We start from the raw sequence: 19,731 nt of genomic DNA, 5'->3' as shown, positions 1-19,731 counted from the left end.
CTGGCCTGGACTTGTCTTTTCCCTGCTGCCTATCCTTGGAGATGAATAAATGCTAAATGCCATTATCAACTGCAGGAGCATCTGCCATTATACCGGGAGCACTAAATCTTAGCGGACTGAAGGGCCATACAGGGTGACTGCATTGGAGATCACTTCCATTCCTTCTCATGTATGTTTATGTATCCAAGGCTCCGTATGCAGCGATGAGCAGGGGATCATGGGAGTGATTTTACTACTTGTTACAGTTATTATGAGAATATCTGAAAAATGTGTTTGCATAAGACAGCGATCTACAAATAGCACTGATTAGGGAACGATCCTCCAGTCCAATTACTGTGATCCATTAAGTACATGTATAGACAGTCTTGCTACTTTAATGGTCTAGATATGCTTTGATTTCCATGAATTCTAATGAAAGTATATTGGCATAGCTTATTCTGCCAGTCAGATTTAAAGGAGAACTAAACCCTAAAAATGAATGGCTTAAAATGCCATATTTTATATGCTGCACTTATTGCACGAGGTTAAAGTTTCAGCTTGTCAATAGCAGCAATGATCCAGGACGTCAAACTTATCACAGGGGGTCACCATCTTGGAAAGTGTCTGTGACACTCACATGCTCAGTGGGCTCTGAGCAGCTGTTGTGAAGCTAAGCTTAGGGCTCGTCACTAATTATCCAGCACAAAATGAGCTTCCCCTGTAATATAAGCTGATGCTACAGGTTTGCTGATTATTAAATTCTGATGCTAATTGCACTGGTTTCTGTGCTGCCATGTAGTAATTATCTGCATTAATTACTAATCAGCCTTATATTGTGACATTTATATTCTATGTGTACTGTATATTGTGAGTGGGTCCCTAAGCTCAGTAAGTGACAGCAGCACAGAGCATGTGCAGTGAATCAGCAGAAAAGAAGATGGGGAGCTACTGGGGCATCTTTGGAGACACATTTTTACTGCTAAAGGGCTGTGGTTGCCTTGGGCTGGTACAGAAGCACCAAACATAATGTACAACATTTCTAGCTACTTCTTTAGTTCTCCTTTAAAGACCCATATTTTTGTTTAAGATGCAGAAAGAACCGTTAGGAGGTGATTTATCAACATTCAAATTCATATTTTTGCCATGATTAGATTTTTTTCTGCAAAAATGAGAAGGATCTTTTCAGAAAATCAAATGTTTGGTAATAAGCACAAAAAAAACGTAAAAAAACTCCAATGTATAACTTTGGCATCTAAAAGCTCATGTAGAAGTCAATACAAAATTCAAGCCATTTTTGTTCGATATTAAAAATGTTCACTTTTTTTTTAAGGTTGTATTCAAGTTTTCCCCCACAATTGTATTCAATCTAGTTTTTAATATTCTGATATTTTAATAAAAAGCAAACTAATTTAATATTTTTCAATTGTTTATTTGAAGTTGAAGAAACCTCTAATACCTCACACATTTGATTATTTTTTTTTTTTATAAATAAGCCTATTCAATTAAAAAAAATTGATTGGTTGTCTTGGGTTGCTGCATGAGTGCAAATGTGCCCATTTTGAGTTTGTGACTGTTGTGATTTGAAGTTTGCTTTAGAAGAATCAGGACCAAATGCATAGCTGGTAGGAAGTGTAAAGTTCAGAGTAGAGCAGCACAGCAGTGCATTTCTAAGCATTTGAGCTTGATTTCAGGCTAGGATTCCAACTGCTTATTTTGATTATAGTGCCTTTAAATGTCACTTTCCCAGGCTATGCAGGGGCAAGAGCAATGTGATGGTATTCTCGGAATCAATGTAACCGAGCTGAATCCTTCTCATTTTATCCTAAATTGGTCAACCAATGAAACAAGGAAATTGCATCTGAATTACTGAGACCTTCCTGTAATTTCAGATGGCCATGGCCTTGTGCTCTGTAATTTTTGCTTTATGTCGACTGATGGATTGGTTTGGTATGTACTATATCCTTAGCTGACAGCTGGATTTTTCTACAGAGGGTTTAGTCATTGTGGCTTTGCCGATACACCTGTGGGATATAACTTTTGTAAACGAATATTTAGGCTATTCCTATTTAATCTTAGGACTGCAGAACTAACACTTTACTACATATGTGCCTGCACTTGGAGACAACTTGAACTAACCCTTTGAAAACCCTTCGGAGGGCCTCATCCTGGCCATGGACCTTCGGACCAACAACCTTTAGATGGCCATACACTATTAGATCTGCTCATTTGGGGCCGAACGATCGCATTACAATGCTACGAATGAGCTAGTTGATGCAGGATCACATCAACTAGCCAATGTGCTCCTGGAGCTCAGAAAAAATCAAACTTGTCCGATCGTTATCTGCCCGATTTTTGGCCTGATATAGATTGGGAGGACCCGTTGGGGGCCCCACGAACCGGCAGAAAAGCTACCGAATTGGTCGAATGGACCGATATCGGCAGTTTTAATCTGCCTGTGTATGGCCACCTTTAATCTAGGAACATGGTAAAATAAAATAAGCATTCATAGTTTATATGCCAGTATGGATTTGCATTTAAGGGGTCACGGGGAACATACCAACTCCACGTTGATTAGAATTAAACCCCAGAGGCTGTAGACTGATATGATAGTGGCAGTATGTTGCCTCAGTAGTGCAGAGATGATTTTGATCCCAGTTAGGGCATTATCTGTAAAGAGTTTCTATGCCCCCTCCCACAGATAACCGATAATAGAAGTTTAAAACTTGACTAAACTGCTATTTTCTCAGGCAGAATGACCACATTTTTCCTTGTGACCTCACACAACCCTTCTATTCAGTTACAACCCCTTTAAATGAAGCCAGTTGGATACTTGTCTTTGAACCACAGAGACTGTAGAGTGATGTGATTGGGGCAGCATAGTGGCTCAATGGTTAGCATTGTTGACTTGCAGTTCTGGCATCCCAGGTTCAATTCCAGCCGGGACACTATCTGTAAGGAGTTTGTATATTCACTGGTTTCCTCTGGCTACTCTTTGAACTTCCCACACTCTTAGGGTAAGGCCACACAAGGAGATTCGGGGAGATTTCGTCACCTGGCGACTAATCGCCTCGTCTTTTGCGCGACTATCTCCCTGAACTGCCTCAGCGTTTTTCCCCATAGGCTACAATGCAAAGTCGTCTGCGCTAATGCACACGCGGCGATGCGTTTTCAATAGTCGCCCAAAGTTGCCTCAGTGTGGCCTTACCCTTAAGGGTCAGGGCATAAAGGCAGATTTGGGAAGATTAGTCGCCCGACAACAAATCACCTCTTCTTCGGGCAACTAATCTCCCTGAACTGGCAGGGGAGGCAGTTCGGGGAGATTAGTCGCCTGAAGAAGAGATTTGTTGTCGGGTGACTAATCTCCCCAAATCTGCCTGTGTGCCCTGACCCTAATAGCACAAGTTTTAGAGTTTCAAGGCACAGTAGATTGATGTGGTAGGGGTAAAGAAAGATTAAATAAAACACTGGTTAGCATAACTGTAGCTAGAAACGCTAATTGTTTTTATAATGACCCTTTCAAAAAGTGAAGTTATTCTCGTTCCAGTTACCGAGCAATTCTAGCGTTTGCTGTTTTACACAAGCACAGGCTTTTGATTACTCCAGTTAGGCTTACATTCCTTCTCAACTTTATGCTCCTCGTTTCTCTTTGGAAACAGATAATATTTAGTACGCTTTCAAGCTTTTATTGTCAGCAGTAAATTCATAGAGCTCAACCTGATCTACCATAAATATAAAGTGCAAACGTCATAAGAGCATTATGGAAAGAGGAGGCAGAAAGGGGAAAACTGAACGAAATGGAGGGCTGAAGGCATGGAAAGTATATATCATTTCTGTCTTTGTTTCATAAATATTTACAGGTTGATTTGTCGCCAATCATTCAGTATTTTGTCTAACTCCAGTAAAATCTGTTCCAGTTTAGAGTGAAGAAAAAATACAGTTTTTATTCTTTTAAGAATGAGAATGTGTCATTTACTTTTACTATGTAATTCTTAACAAACTGAGACATGCAGCTTTCATGAATAACAGATCTCTATTGCCAAATTTGGCAGTTGTATTTCCCAAGAGCTAAATGGTTGTGAGCTTTATGTAGAGTATATAAAGGGGATCATAGCAGGGGCAATTTCCCTAAGCCCTGACATTATTTAGTTGCACAGCCTCTATGGTGCCTATAGTAACAGTGGGATGATAACCTCTGGGAATGGAGTGTGGCTGTGGGATAGCAGGTATAGTAGGGAGAGATGGTGCCTATAGTAACAGTGGGATAATAGTCTCTGGGAAGGGAGTGTGACTGTGGGATAGCAGGTATAGTAGGGAGAGATGGTGCCTATAGTAACAGTGGGATAATAGTCTCTGGGAAGGGAGTGTGACTGTGGGATAGCAGGTATAGTAGGGAGAGATGGTGCCTATAGTAACAGTGGATAATAGTCTCTGGGAAGGGAGTGTGACTGTGGGATAGCAGGTATAGTAGGGAGAGATGGTGCCTATAGTAAAAGTGGGATAATAGTCTCTGGGAAGGGAGTGTGACTGTGGGATAGCAGGTATAGTAGGGAGAGATGGTGCCTATAGTAACAGTGGATAATAGTCTCTGGGAAGGGAGTGTGACTGTGGGATAGCAGGTATAGTAGGGAGAGATGGTGCCTATAGTAACAGTGGATAATAGTCTCTGGGAAGGGAGTGTGACTGTGGGATAGCAGGTATAGTAGGGAGAGATGGTGCCTATAGTAATAGTGGATAATAGTCTCTGGGAAGGGAGTGTGACTGTGGGATAGCAGGTATAGTAGGGAGAGATGGTGCCTATAGTAACAGTGGGATAATAGTCTCTGGGAAGGGAGTGTGACTGTGGGATAGCAGGTATAGTAGGGAGAGATGGTGCCTATAGTAACAGTGGATAATAGTCTCTGGGAAGGGAGTGTGACTGTAGGATAGCAGGTATAGTAGGGAGAGATGGTGTCTATAGTAACAGTGGATAATAGTCTCTGGGAAGGGAGTGTGACTGTGGGATAGCAGGTATAGTAGGGAGAGATGGTGTCTATAGTAACAGTGAATAATAGTCTCTGGGAAGGGAGTGTGACTGTGGGATAGCAGGTATAGTAGCGAGAGATGGTGCCTATAGTAACAGTGGGATAATAGTCTCTGGGAAGGGAGTGTGACTGTGGGATAGCAGGTATAGTAGGGAGAGATGGTGCCTATAGTAACAGTGGGATAATAGTCTCTGGGAAGGGATTGTGACTGTGGGATAGCAGGTATAGTAGGGAAAGATGCCTTTAGTAGCAGTTGGGAAAACTAGAGTAAATACTCATGCTCTTCTCATTGCTTGTTATTTCTGTCCTCTATCTACAATGATAACATTCTGGCAGTTGTTGCTTATGTTGGAAAGCAATTTTCATAGCAGCCTTTCTTTTCCCAAATGTGCTGCTCTTCTTTCAAGGCGGTTTCTGTAGATATTGGCAGCGGAACACTTCTCACATTGAGCCTTGTTAGGATATTTTTGCTGTGGGTGTGTATGTTAAATGTCAACTGCTTCGCCTCTTCCAGTTATTTAAATTGGTCAGAGATCAAGTTTGAAGTTTAACTCACAGAATTACGATTATTCCAATGATAGTAGCGGAAGTATCATTTGTGATGTTCGCTGGTTGTAATTAAAACTTTCATTTTCAGACATCTGTCTAATGTCTTTACATACAGAAGCCAATGTATAACCTATCTAATATTTCAGTGCTAAGTGATACCATGGCATACAGTGCCTTGCATAAGTATTTATCCCCTTCTATATTTTGTGTTACACTTGGTAGAACCACCTGGGATAAGTCACTACTGATGCACATGTGCATTGGGCAGTTTTTGCCTATTCTTCTATAATATTGCTCAAGAACTGTCAAGTTGAGTATGGGTAGGTTAAGCAATTCTTAAAGCTTTCAAATTCTCAGTTTTATTGACTGAGCCAAGATCTTTAAGGTCTTGGTTGGAAACCCTGGTGTAGTTTTGTCTGTCTAGGGTCTTTGTCCTGCTGGAAGGTGAACCTCTGTCTTGGTCTTCAAAGTAGGGTTGCCACCTGCCCGGTTTTGACCCGGACAGCCTGTTTGTTTGAAGGGCTGCCCAGGTCAAATCTGCCTGCCTGGTTTTCCAAATTAGGAAAATTGTATATTTTGTGTTACACTTGGTAGAACCACCTGGGATAAGTCACTACTGATGCACATGTGCATTGGGCAGTTTTTGCCTATTCTTCTATAAAATTGCTCAAGAACTGTCAAGTTGAGTATGGGTAGGTGTAAGCAATTCTTAAAGCTTTCAAATTCTCAGTTTTATTGACTGAGCCAAGATCTTTAATGTCTTGGTTGGAAACCCTGGTGTAGTTTTGTCTGTCTAGGGTCATTGTCCTGCTGGATGGTGAACCTGTCTTGGTCTTCTAAGTAGGGTTGCCACCTGCCCGGTTTTGACCCGGACAGCCCGTTTTTTTGAAGGGCTGCCAAGGTCAAATCTGCCTGCCCGGTTTTCCAAATTAGGAAAACGGTGCAGGATTCCCTATGATTGACGTAGCGATTGGCCGATTGCCACATAATAGCCTCACTCCTTACGCCACGACCCCGCCCAATTGCACCATGTGCCCGCCCCCTGCCTGGATTAAACTGTGCCAAAAAGTCCCTTGGTTTCCTCTAAATCTGGGTTCATTCTTCACACTCTTCATCTTTACTAGTTTCCTCCTACACCCCTACAAAATAAAGCTACCACCGCCATGCTTTGTCCGTGGTGATGTTGTTCATGGGTAGGAATGGGTGAATTTTTTCGCCTTGTTTCATCTCAAAAAGATGCCCATAGACTTGTATGACGTGGTGCGTCAAAAAAAAAAAAAAAGACGCACATCAAAACAATTTCGCCGCGCAACAACGTTTTTTCGACACCCATAGACTTTAATGGGAGTCAGCAACATTTCGCTAGCGGCAAATTTTTGATGAAACGGGTCAAATTCACCCATCCCTATTCATGGGTCATGAGCAATGTTGGCTTTCCACCCACCTTGCGTTTTATGATGAGACAAAAAAGTTCCCACGTGCCGGTTGAGGAGCTTCTGGGCTATAGTTGTCGCATGTTTTCTTCAACTCAAGTTTAATACACCCTTAAATTGTTGCTGATTATGTTTCTACTTTATAAATTTGTCTTGTTCATAATAATTCATTATAATGATAATAGTAGCCTCATACCCTAAGCTTCGGTTGCTCCTTTTCAGGATCCTCTCTCATATTTTGTTTTTATTGTCCGTGTTCGCACTACAATGTAACAATTATAGTAATTAATCTTGCATTGATTACACAGTCCATTACTTTTGCAATGTTTGCTGTCTGAGCTAAAACTCATGATCTCTGAAACATTAATCAGTTGACCAGTATATGCCGGATCCTGATTGGTTGCTGTGGGTTAAAAGACCTGGTGCAAACTTTGTGCCTCTTGTTACATAAACACAAGTTCACTGTTGCAAATGGCAGAGATGCCCTGTCTTTTCTCTGTGTTTTCTTTGTGGTCACTGCAGTAATTTGGAGCTGCCTTTTGGCAGGGCTGGAAGTGATTATACAGCCGCCAGTTGTGTTTGTTTGGGAGGCAAAGAAATGAAGCTTTCAGGGCTCTCACTTCCGATGCGGGAGGGTACACAGGATATAACACACTTTGCTGGTTCCCATTACTAATATAAAATAGTACTATCTCACCCTCAGCTGTTGTTCAATTAAAAACCTTATAATTTCCAACAGCCTTGGCAGTAAAAATGAATGGTAATTCCCCCCAGGCTGATATAGATAGAATCTATATTATATATATTTATATATTATATTATATAATTAATATATATATATATATATATATATATATATATATATATATATATATATATATATATATATATATATATATATATATATATATATATATCAAATCCCAGGCATGGAACCTGTTATGCAGAATGCTCAGGACCTGGGGTTTTCTGGATAAGGGAACTTTCTATACTCCATACTGGATAAGGGAACTTTTCTATACTCCATACTGGATAAGGGAACTTTTCTATACTCCATACTGGATAAGGGAACTTTTCTATACTCCAAAGTTGCTGAGGCAACTTTGGGTGACTATTGAAAACGCATCGCCGCGTGTGCATTAGCACAGACGACTTTCCGTTGTAGCCTATGGGAAAACACGCTGAGGCAGTTCGAGGAGATTGTCGCTTAGAAGACGAGGCGATTAGTCACCAGGCGACAAAATCTCCCCGAATCTCCTCGTGTGGCCTTACCCTTAGAAAGATTCTCTTTCTCTAACTATCTCTAAAAAAAAAAACTGTGTTTGGCAGGACACCCCCTTTATTTAGAAATTTGTAAAGTTAAATCACTACGTATAATATTGAAACAATATAGCCATAGTTCACTCTTCTCCGGCCAAGGGGCAAATTTACTAAAGGGTAAAGTGACTAACGCTGGTGCAAATTTGCCAGAGTGACGTCATTTTGGGACGCCAGAGTCTATCTCCTTCCCTAGCGAAGGAGATAGTATCTAGCGGTACTTCGCACTCTTAACGCCAGGCGAATTTCCGCTCTGGTAACTACGCAACTTCACTGAGATGCGGATTTTAATGAACGTAACGTTGCCTCTAGCGCCAGACTTGCCTTCACCACCTCAGACCAGCAGAAAAAAAAAAATTTAAAATTTTTCTAAGTCACAAAAAACGCAATTCCTTGTTTTCTTGGGTACAGTTTAGTACTGTGCCATATTGTGGTTCTGATTTCATATTTTCATGATTTTAAAAATGCATTTTCTTGCAACAGTACGTGGCTTTACATAATACACAATTGTTGTTGAAATACATGCTCTATGTTCTGACAACACTATCCAGAACGGGATTGGGTCCAGGACGGAGCATGGTGCCTATTACCGTTCCATAAAGAAGAAAGCAAATTTCATGAATATAAGTTTCCTTCTAAAACTGTTTTTCCTTCTGTTCTATTTATACTTTGCCAGAGAGAATAATCATTCTGCTCACTGTCTGCCGTCTATATATAGAGCCGATCATTCCTTCAGAGGAACAGGCCTGCTTGTCTGTCTAATCAAGGGAAATGACTCTGTCTAAGGATAAAAATCACATCGAGGGCAGGATTTCCTGAGAAAATGAGTTGTTCATTTCAGCCTTTGCTTTGAATTTTACGGCCCTTGGAACCTGCAGGTACAGAAGGCAAGAAACCATCTGGTCTCACTCCGGGCCCCTGTTATTTGTGCCTCCCAGGGGCCGTCACTCTTAGCAAGCTGATGCCTGAATGGGGGATTCCATTTCTTTTGCTCATTTTGAAAGGCTTGACTTTATTCAACATAAAATGGCATCAAAATATATTTTTTTAAAATTATGATTCAGGGGCCTTCTGGAAATAGCATTTTTGTAAATTTCAACTTAAAGGAATTCTGTCATGATTTTTATGATGTCGTCTTTATTTCTAAATGACACTGTTTACACTGCACACAATTCACTCTACAATATAAAATTTCATTCCTGAACCAGCAAGTGTATTTTTTTTAAATTTATAATATTGGTGTGTAGGTGCATCTCAGGTCATTTTGCCTGGTCATGTGATTTCAGAAAGAGGCAGCACTTTAGGATGGAACTGCTTTCTGGCAGGCTGTTGTTTCTCCTACTCAATGTAACTGAATGTGTCGCAGTGGGACCTGAAATTTTACTATTGAGTGCTGTTCTTAGATTTACCAGGCAGCTGTTATCTTGTGTTAAGGTGGCCATACACATAGAGATCTGCTCGTTTGGCGATTTCGCCAAACGAGCGGATCTCTCCCCAATATGCCTATTATCCGAAATATCGGATCATAATTTAGTCACGGGACCGTATCAACGAATAGATGCGGCTGTGATCCGACAGGATTTTTAACCTTCATCCCAATCGATAGTCGGCCAGATATTGATCGGCAAAACTCAGTCTGTTGGCATCTTTTAGTGGCCCGTGTATGGCCAGCTTTAGGAAGCTGCTATTTGGTTACCTTCCCATTGTTCTGTTGTTAGGCTACTGGGGGGAGGGGGTGAAATCACTCCAACTTGCAGTAAAGAGTGACTGAAGTTTATCAGAGCACAAGTCACAAGACTGAAGGCAACTGGGAAACTGACAATATGTCTACCCCCATGTTGGATTTCAAAATTAAATATAAAAAATCTGTTTGCTCTTTGAGAAACAGATTTCAGTGCAGAATTCTGCTGTAGCAGCACTATTAATGATGTGTTTTGAAAAAAAACATGTTTTCCCATGACAGTAAAGAATGGACATGAGGGTCCTGAAAGCTTATAATATCTTTTTACAGAAAGATGCCTTAACAATTCTTTTATTTATTTGGTGAATTTAGGCAGGTTTCACTTGGGCACGGTGATGGACGCGTGTCTTTTTATTTAAACTCTCCTACAATTTTAGTGCATTATGTATTTCCTAGACGAGTCTTTAGCTAAAAATCTGTATAAATTCTGGTTGGTAAGGGCAGTGACCCCAACAAACGCAGCATTTTAAAATCGAGGCTGGAAAGAGAATAAATAGTGTATAATAAAACAAAACAATTATGAATTCACGCTTAATCATCTCGCATAACAAAGTGTGTGTTGGCCGCGAGGTGTGCGTATAGAGCGGAACCTGGGAGATTTGAGTAGCTGGGGCTGAGCCAATGAGAACTTGGCATGGCATCAGGTGAGACATTTGGCAGCTCCACTTTCTCAGTTTGCGATTGCTCTTGGCACTGGCAACTTTCACGACATATGGAAATTGATTTGACGGGCCTGACAATCCTGCTTTGTCTTTTAACCAACTCTTGTGGCACCCCTTGATTTATTTGTTGCCAGAAAAGCATTTTTAGCTCCCCCCTTTCCTTAATGAAATTGTCACATATTTGCCCAGTGACTGTCTTGCATTAAAAACGTTTTCATTATACTCTAATTTAATTGTCTATCTAAAAACACGGCTATAGGAATGGGTACAAATTTAGGCAGGGTTTCATAGTAACCGTATGGGTCCGAAACAGAATTTCTTATGGAAAAATGCATTTAATAGTATAACTAGACATTACTGGGCACCCCAACGCAATCATTTAAAAGGTTTTTATCAATTCAGCAGCTGCATGGTTTGCTTCCCATTTTCTGTTTCACTAAATTCGTTTGATATTCCCTGGTGCTAAATCTTATTGCGTGCACTAATGAGCTAATAGTTGTCTTGGCATAGGAAATCTCTTTGCTCCCAATAGTGATCGGCAGTAGATTCTACTGTTTTGCCCCAGTCGGAAAAATCTAAAATAATTATTTTTGCTGAGGCAAGTGATATGGTATGTTCCGTTCATGCACAATTGTGAAATAAGTGAACCCTTCCCTGTCGTGTTAAAGATAAATTGTGTTGACATACAGGGTATATTTTAGCTTTCACAAGGCAGTATAATTAGTAGATTAACAACTTGTTTACTTTGATGTAAATTACAGGAAACTCAGGCTGTGTTGGAAGGAGCAAATCTCTCATACTGTGTACGGATTAGGGGTATTGCTAAAAGTAACAGGGGTGATGTTGGCTCCAGATCTAGTAACCAATCTGCAGGTTGCATTAAGATCACCATAGATGCAAAGATCCGATCATACGAATCATCGTACGATCGGACTTTCCCATCTCCCGACCCGCCACTAACCATTCAGATCAAAGTCTTACCAGTCAGATTAGTTAAAGAACAGATCAGCAATGTTCTGCCCCTGACAGCAATCGTACGATATCTATGTCCAACCAAAGCTGGTGACAGTCTCCCACTGAAAATCATACGAACGGCAATACACACAGAGATATTATCGGCAGCCGACAGAAATCTTCTAACCTGTCCGATCGACCAAACGACCGATCTCCGCCAGACGAAAAATGTCGGGACTCTCCACTCAAGGTTCGAAAATCGTACGAATCCTCGATTTGTACGATCAGATCTTTATGTCTATGGCCAGCTTTAGGGCAGAGACACACGTGGAGATTTGGGGAGTCGCCGGGTAACAAATCGGCTCTTCTTCACGACTAATCTGCCCTTACCACCGGCTGGAATATAAATCAGCAGCGGGATGGCACTCGGATCGGTTAATTTTCTAAAGTTTCCTGGCGACTTTGGAAAACTAAGTGCTCAGAGTGCCATCTTGCCGGCGATTGAGATTCTAGCTGGTGGGAAGGCTTTTTAGGGAGATTAGTCACCCGAAGAAGAGGCGATTTGTCACCGAATCTCCACGTGCGCCTCTGCCCTTACTGTTGAAAGTTGATTGGTTTCTATGGGTTTAGCTGACCATATACAAGCTGATAATTGTTGCTGACCTGGCCCTTCCAGACAAAGTTGCTAGTTTATTGGTTCATAGATGGGGCAAACCAATGGCCTGCACAGCAAGCCTCCACTGCTGCTTAAACTGGCAGCCTACAGGAGACTCTGTTTGGCAGTACACATGGTTTTTATGCAAAACTTGTCCGCAAACCAGGAATTCAAAAATAAGCACCTGCTTTGAGGCCACCAGGAGCAACATTCAAGGGAGTTGGTGAGCAACATGTTGCTCAAGAGATACAGGTTGGAGATTACTGCTTTAGGGTGTTCCCACTGTGCTGTTGTACAGGGTGCCATAAGGAAAGGTGGCTCTGTCTATAAAACTTGAAATACACAAACTACAGTAAAATGTGTAATTTTGTTTTTTTTTTCTTTTTAAAGATATCATCCTTCAAAAGTTATGGGTAACATAGGCAGCTTTGGTATGTGTTTCCAGTGGCTGCTTACTGTTGAAAGTTGATTGGTTTCTATGGGTTAGTTGACCATATACAAGCTGATAATTGCTGCTGACTCGGCCCTTCCAGACAAAGTTGTTAGCTTATTGGTTCATGGATGGGGCAAACCAATGGCCTGCACAGCAAGGCTCCACTGCTGCTTAAACCGGCAGCCTACAGGAGACTCTGTTTGGCAGTACTCATGGTTTTTATGCGCAGAAGCATGCACCCACGGCTTAACACCACTTAGCTTTAAACCATGCTGTTTATATATCCTGTATAACAAAGCATCTGGGACACATGGACTCCTGCCTTCCCCCATTAATAGTAAGACGGCAGCTGGGGGATTACAGTTTCCATGGGTCACCGTAACTTCTGTTTGGGCATAGCGCCAACTTTAGTTCTCTCCTCACTTTCTCTCTTCCCCTTTGCTGTATGGCTATTACTTACCTTGGCCTGCCAACTCTTTGATCTTCCAAATTCAGTTTTTGATCGTCCTATCATATGTTTGTGCAAAGAACAACCTTTTTTGCAAATCTTTAAATTAAAGTTATCCATCCTAAAAACTAGATGGGGAGCAGCAAATGATGTTAGCTGAGGTTTTCTTTTAGTGACCTTCCCCACATTGATCCAAGGCTCCAAACTTCCCTTTACTTAGGAAATGTGCACAAATATAGAATAATATGGTGTATCGTTATTTTAGTCATAGCTCCAGCAAATAAATATTCACTTCAAATCTCAAGATGGCTCGTCAGATGTATCTCAGGAGGTTCACGGCCACAATTCCCAATCTCCAAGCTAGCCAAGGGGGCACCAATGTGTTATTGATACAAAGGACTTCATCCAGATCCCTTAATTGAATGGTAAGCAGTTTGAGTTTTTGGGTTTGACTTGGAAATTACCTGGAAATTCAATAGACTTGGTGGTGTCAGGGTGTTTCTGGGTCTATACGTTTGATAGAAGGGACATGGTCTACTACAACATCAAGATTTTAAAATCTTGGCGTTGCAGGTGCTATATAAATAAGCAACGATGATGATTTAAAGTGGTGTTATTATTTGGTTCTGGGACTAAATTGGATTTGCTTGTATTTTCCATCTCTAACCTTGTTGTGAGTTGGTGGATTTTGGAATGATTCCCAATGGTGATTTAATACATGTGAAACCACAGAATGAAAGTTTGTGAAAAACTTACCAGGGGGTGTCACATGTAGCTAACACTATGGTTAAAAATAAAGCAGTTTGACACCTTTTTAACCGTTTTCCAAAGAAGCTGAAGTGGAACGAAGTGCAGTTTCCTATAAAGTGCTAGTTGTGCAGTCAGGCTGTTGATTCATTAGGCAGCTCTAGTCACGGATATCAGGGAAATCATGTAAAAATAGAATTCATCAAAAAAAATCTAGGACATTATTTTTTTTTATAGAACACAGAATAATGAGAATTTCTCATTTGTTTTTGGCAGAATTGCACAGATTGGATAAAGAAGTTGAACTACTTATTCCAGCATTGGGTTGCTTGGGAGTTGTAGTTCCACCACAGCTGGAGAGTTGACTTGAAGGTGGCTGGAATTAGAAGTTTCATTTTAAATTAAAACAGACGGCAATACCATAAAAATGCTGTGCCACCAGAGAGTTGAACGCAACCTATCGCCCTTATCAAGCTAACCATTTCCTGTTGTGCTGTTTTAATGTCTTACAGATTTTCTTGTAAATCTGCTTTTGCTTTCAGGCGCTGTTGGAAAGTAGTCTTGTAGAGAAAGGTGACATTTTCCTTTGTCATCGTTTCCCTTGTTCAGCCCGGCAACTTGTTTATACACAGATTCCCATTATACAGAGAAAATAAATGTCTTTATCCTTCATGAATTCTAGTTTTGTGTGTGTTTTTTTTTTAAGGTGCAATAAAGTTCTAAAAGGGAACTTAACTCCAAAAGGTTTGTCCAGGGGAAAAAAGTAGTTCTAAGTAGGGATGCACCGAATCCACTTTTTTGGATTCGGCCGAACCCCCCAATCCTTCGTGAAAGATTCGGCCGAATACCGAACCGAATCCGAACCCTAATTTGCATATGCAAATTAGGGGTGGTAAGGGGAAAACATTTTTTACTTCCTTGTTTTCTGACAAAAAGTCATGCAATTTCCCTCCCGCCCCTAATTTGCATATGCAAATTAGGATTCGGATACGGTTCGGCTGGGCAGAAGGATTCGGCCGAATCCGAATCCTGCTGAAAAAGGCCGAATCCTGGCCGAATCCCGAACCGAATCCTGGATTCGGTGCATCCCTAGTTCTAAGAAACTTTTTAATATAGATTAATTAAAACCAATTTAAATGTGATCGCAGTTGACCTTCCCATGGCCCTGTTTTGCTTTTTTGGGAGGGAATTATGATGCCGTAGGATGGCTAGGGACTATAAGAAGGCAGCCACATGAGATATTGGCTTAGACAAGGCTAGAACTCCAAGCAGAATTATGCCCCCCCCCCATACACAGGCCGATAAAAGCTGCAGACAGACTGGGCAGCTTATTGGCCCATGTGGGCGGACATCCGAAGATCTTCCCCAATCGATATCTGGCGGAAAGTTGGCCAGATCTCGATCAGGCAGGTTAAAAAATCCCATCGGATCACGGCCGCATCTGTGCGTCTGTGGTCCTGCAATCTGATCACCCATATCAGATCCATAATGATCCTATCGTTGGGCCCTAGGGCCCACATTCGGATCAGCCTGATATCGTCCACTTCAATGTTCGCATATGGGTGAGAGATGGCCACCTTAAGTGACCATTTTATAGAAGCTTGGCGGATTAATGAAAGGGAGCATATGCTTTCATCACATTTCTAAAACCCCAGGAAAAAAACAGAATCTTAAGGCATAGTGGTCTTATTGAATCAGTTATTGGAATCTTCACATATCTGTATTTATTGGGTCAGAGAACTAATATAGAAGTAATCTAGAAAACGAAATCAAATAGCGGTACTAGTTAGTCAGATGTATACCATTATGTTGCCTTAAAGGGAATCTGTCATGATTTTTATGGTATAGTTTTTATTACTAAATTAAACTGTTTACATTGCAAGTGATTCATTCTACAATCTAACATTTTCACCTTGAACCAATAAGTGTATTTTTTAAACTGTATTATTGGTGCGTAGGCAGCCATGTCAGGTCATTGTGCCTGGCCATGTGCTTTCAGAAAGAGCCAGCACGTCACAATGGAACTGCTTTCAGATAAGCTATTGTTTCTCCTACTCAATGTAACTGAAGGAGTTGCGACTTGGATTAGCCAGACTTGAATTTTTACTATTGATTGTTCTCATATCTGCATCTGGGAGCATTTTTAGCAATGCAGGTGTCAGGGAGCTGTTATGTGGTTTCCTTCCCATTGTTCTGTTGATGGGTTGCTAAAGGGGAATGGGAGGGGCGTGATATCACTCCAATTTGCAGCTCAGCAGTAAAGAGTGACTGAAGTTTATCAGAGCACAAATCCCATGGCTGAGGGAACCTGGGAAACTAACAACATACCCCATGTTAAAGGAGAAGGAACATCTAAAATTAAGTAAGCTTTATCAGAAAGGTCTATATAAATACACCAGTAATCCCTCAAAGTAATGCTGCTCTGAGTCCTCTGTCAAAAGAAACACCACATTTCTTTCCTTCTATTACGTACACATGGGCTTCTGTATCAGACTTCCTGTTTTCAGCTTAAACCTCCTTGCCCTGGGCTTGAGCATGCTCAGTTTGCTCCCCCCCTTCTTTGCTGTAATCTGAGCCCAGAGCTATGAGTGAGCAGGGAGAGACTCAGGCAGGAAGTGATGTCACACCAAGCAATATGGCAGCTGCTGTCCTAAACAAACAGAGAGCTTCTAGAGCTTTTTACTCAGGTTTGGTAAAACATTCTACAGAATAAATATAGCATTCTAGCTTGCACTATTGCAGCTAATCTATTGGCAATAAAATGCCTCCGTAGCTTTCCTTCTCCTTTAAATTACAAAATGAAATATAAAATTTTTTTTTTTTTAATTCCAGTGCAGGATCTAGCTGGAGGAGCACTATTAACTGATATATTTTGTAAAAAATCATGTTTTCTCATGACAGAATCCCTTTTAATAGAAGAACCAGTGGCAAGAGGCTACCGGCAAACAGAGTTCCATGAGAACATTTTTCTTTATAATAGTATACTGGTCTTTATATTGTGTGTTGAATAGGGTGGAAGTTCCTTTTCAAAGCAGAATACCAAGGTCTGAAATCCCCTATGGCCACATAGCCAAAGTGGGTCATGCAGTGGCTTCTCTATGTTGACAGGTACACACTTCATAGTTAAGGTTAAAACAAAAAACATACATCAAGTTCAGGTTTGGCATCCGTTATCCGGAAACTCGTTATCTTGAAATATCCGAATTACGGAAAGGCCGTCTCCCATAGACTCCATTTTAATCAAATAATCCAAATTCTCCTTTTCTCTGTAATAATAAAACCGTAGCTTGTACTTGGTACCCACTCAGTTATAATTAATCCTTATTGGAAGCAGAACTAGCCTATTGGGTTTATTTAATGTATACATGAAGACCCCAGGTCCCGAGCATTCTGGATAACCGGTCCCATACCTGTAGTTAAACTGCATATGGGTCAACAACCTGTTTTGTTCCCCCTGGCCTTTACTGTGATAAATTTAGGGGCAAATTTATTAATTAAGTTCTCCAGCGACGGGTTTGCAGCCATCGCAACACTTTGCCAGGCGAAAATCTGCTCTGACAACGCTAATTTACAAAAATGCGAAGTTTCGTCCTGGGCGTCGGACGCTGGCGAATTTTCATTACTTTGGCAATGCGAGCAAATCAATCAAGGAAACGCTAGCGTTCAATTATGCCTACGTAACTGCGAAGGATGGCAAAAGATGTAACGTTCAGTAAAATCTGGATTTTAATGAATTCGCGGAGTAACATCGTCCGCAAAAAGTCACCCGGCGTTAGAGAGCGAATCACGGCTAGCATTTTTCTCCTGTTAGTAAATCGGCGAAGTCCCTGAAAGCGGTAATGCTGGCAAATCGTCACCAACGGTAGTCACTTCGCCCTTTAGTAAATCTGCCTCCTAGTGAAATACAAATTTAAACCAACCACACCATCTAAGGCAACATCAGGGGAATATAATGTTATCGGCACTCGCCCTTTGCCCATAATAAGATCTCTAATATATGTCGTACGGCAGAGCTTGTGCGAAAGGGTGCCGGAGAAATCGTCTCAGCAGCTCCTTAGCATATTCAGTCTTGGGACCTGAGCCAGGAATGAGAGAAATATGTTACCCAGTTTGGTTGGCTTTCTCTGACATTAAAGATGCTTTGTACAAAATACCTATAAATGTTTGTTTCGTATTAAAGGAACACTCTGTGCCCGGGTTGGCCAACTGTGGAGTGGATTAGTATTGGGAAGCAGCCTGGGGTGCTGTTGTAATGAATGTGCGCGTGGTACCAATTATATATGACTTTACTTTATGGAGTAATAAGTGTCAGATGTTTTGGTATTTATTTTAGGGATGTTTATAACCTTGTAACAACTCCCAGCATTTCACTAATGGGTTTTTTTTGGGAGGGGGTTGCCTTGGCGTATTAAATATGGACCTAATTTCAGTGCATGTGCCTTTCCATATCCCATCATGTCCCAACAATGAAATAGCTCATTCTCACATATTATCCCTTACAATTAATGCTGTGCCGTGCCCAACCAACATTTGCTTTCTCAATAGTAGTACCACTACCAACAGCTGGACCACAGGTTGCAAATCCCATATCTAAATCTTACAGCCATCTGCCTTTCTAAATTATCCTTTCCTCTAGCATCAGCCCAGAATGGATGATCAGATGTTTTGTCCTGCATAGTAATATTGTTTTTTTCTTTAGGAGCCTTAGCTGTACATTTAATTTACGGGTCTACATGGCTTGCAACCTTTTTTCTGCTAACGTGGCCCCATGTACAGGCTCACAGACTGACCTCCCCAACTGATATGTGTTTGGGGTTCAGCCAGATGACCATCAAGCTGGCTTGAAAATCCAGTTGGCCGAGGACCACATTGCTGTCTTCTCCAAAGGAACCGATCTTCCTGGGTATGGCCTGTATATATTATAATGCAGTACATTGCTCTTCTTAATATACGTGATCTGTGTTCAGCTCATGTGATGCACAAGGCAGGGCTTCATTGCTCTTTAAATCAGGGGCTTAAAATGTGGTCTGTTTCTCTAGTACATAAGTAAATAAAATATTTGGATTATTGGCTTCTTGTACATAGTGCATCCATCCCCATATAATGTACAGCATGACTGTGTTTATGTACAGCTGTATAAAATATATATACTTCTTTCTTTTGAGGTGATTGAAGATTTATTTATTATGCTTTTTTTTTTTGTTCTAGCATCTTTGTGGAATCTTATTCTGTGCTCCCCCAGGGCTACATACAACATGGGTGGCTTTTAGCCTGTGTGCAAGGCAGTTCAGGTTCCATTCAAAGGTTGTTATTCTTATGGGGAGATCATTTTTACCATACTGATAATTAACGGCATTGTAGCCTTGAATAACAGAACACCACACTGGGTTGACCTAAAATAATGTTGAAAAGAGGATGAATCATATTGAGAAGTACATGTGCTAATGGTGTCACGTCTTGTAAAACACAACAGTGGTACTTTAGTGGTATATTCATAGCCACCCTGGCTTCAAGTTTAGCTTGTGCACACATTTTTAACCACGCCACTGGTTTACCTAGGACACTCCTCAGTTGACCTAGGCAACACAACCGATCTCTGTCTTAATCTATATCTGCCTTGCCTTTCTCTAGCTGGACTCTCCCCTATGTCATTTGGCGTTCTACATCTTCCATCTTGACTTGCAGCAGAAGAAATGAGTCCATACCTGGAATAGTTGCATGGCTGATAATTTACCCATTGTTTTGAGCCACCATTACATAAGCTGGCTAACCATGGCGTTCATGATACGAGA

The 19,731-nt window shown here is 41.1% G+C and overlaps 1 protein-coding gene and 1 long non-coding RNA gene across 4 annotated transcripts in view; both read left to right on the top strand.

The window, feature by feature from the left end:
• inpp5a.1.S (inositol polyphosphate-5-phosphatase A S homeolog) overlaps positions 1-19,731 on the top strand; it is a 289,133-nt gene that overhangs the window by 56,123 nt on the left and 213,279 nt on the right.
• LOC108697383 lies at positions 11,967-14,611 on the top strand. The gene is made up of 2 exons (XR_001932419.2): positions 11,967-13,617; positions 14,216-14,611. It is a non-coding gene; the product is annotated as an uncharacterized LOC108697383 (long non-coding RNA).

The sequence above is a fragment of the Xenopus laevis genome, chromosome 7S (genome assembly GCF_017654675.1).
Source record: "Xenopus laevis strain J_2021 chromosome 7S, Xenopus_laevis_v10.1, whole genome shotgun sequence".
Classification (NCBI taxonomy): Eukaryota; Metazoa; Chordata; class Amphibia; order Anura; family Pipidae; genus Xenopus; species Xenopus laevis.
This window is presented reverse-complemented; position numbering and strand designations above follow the sequence as displayed.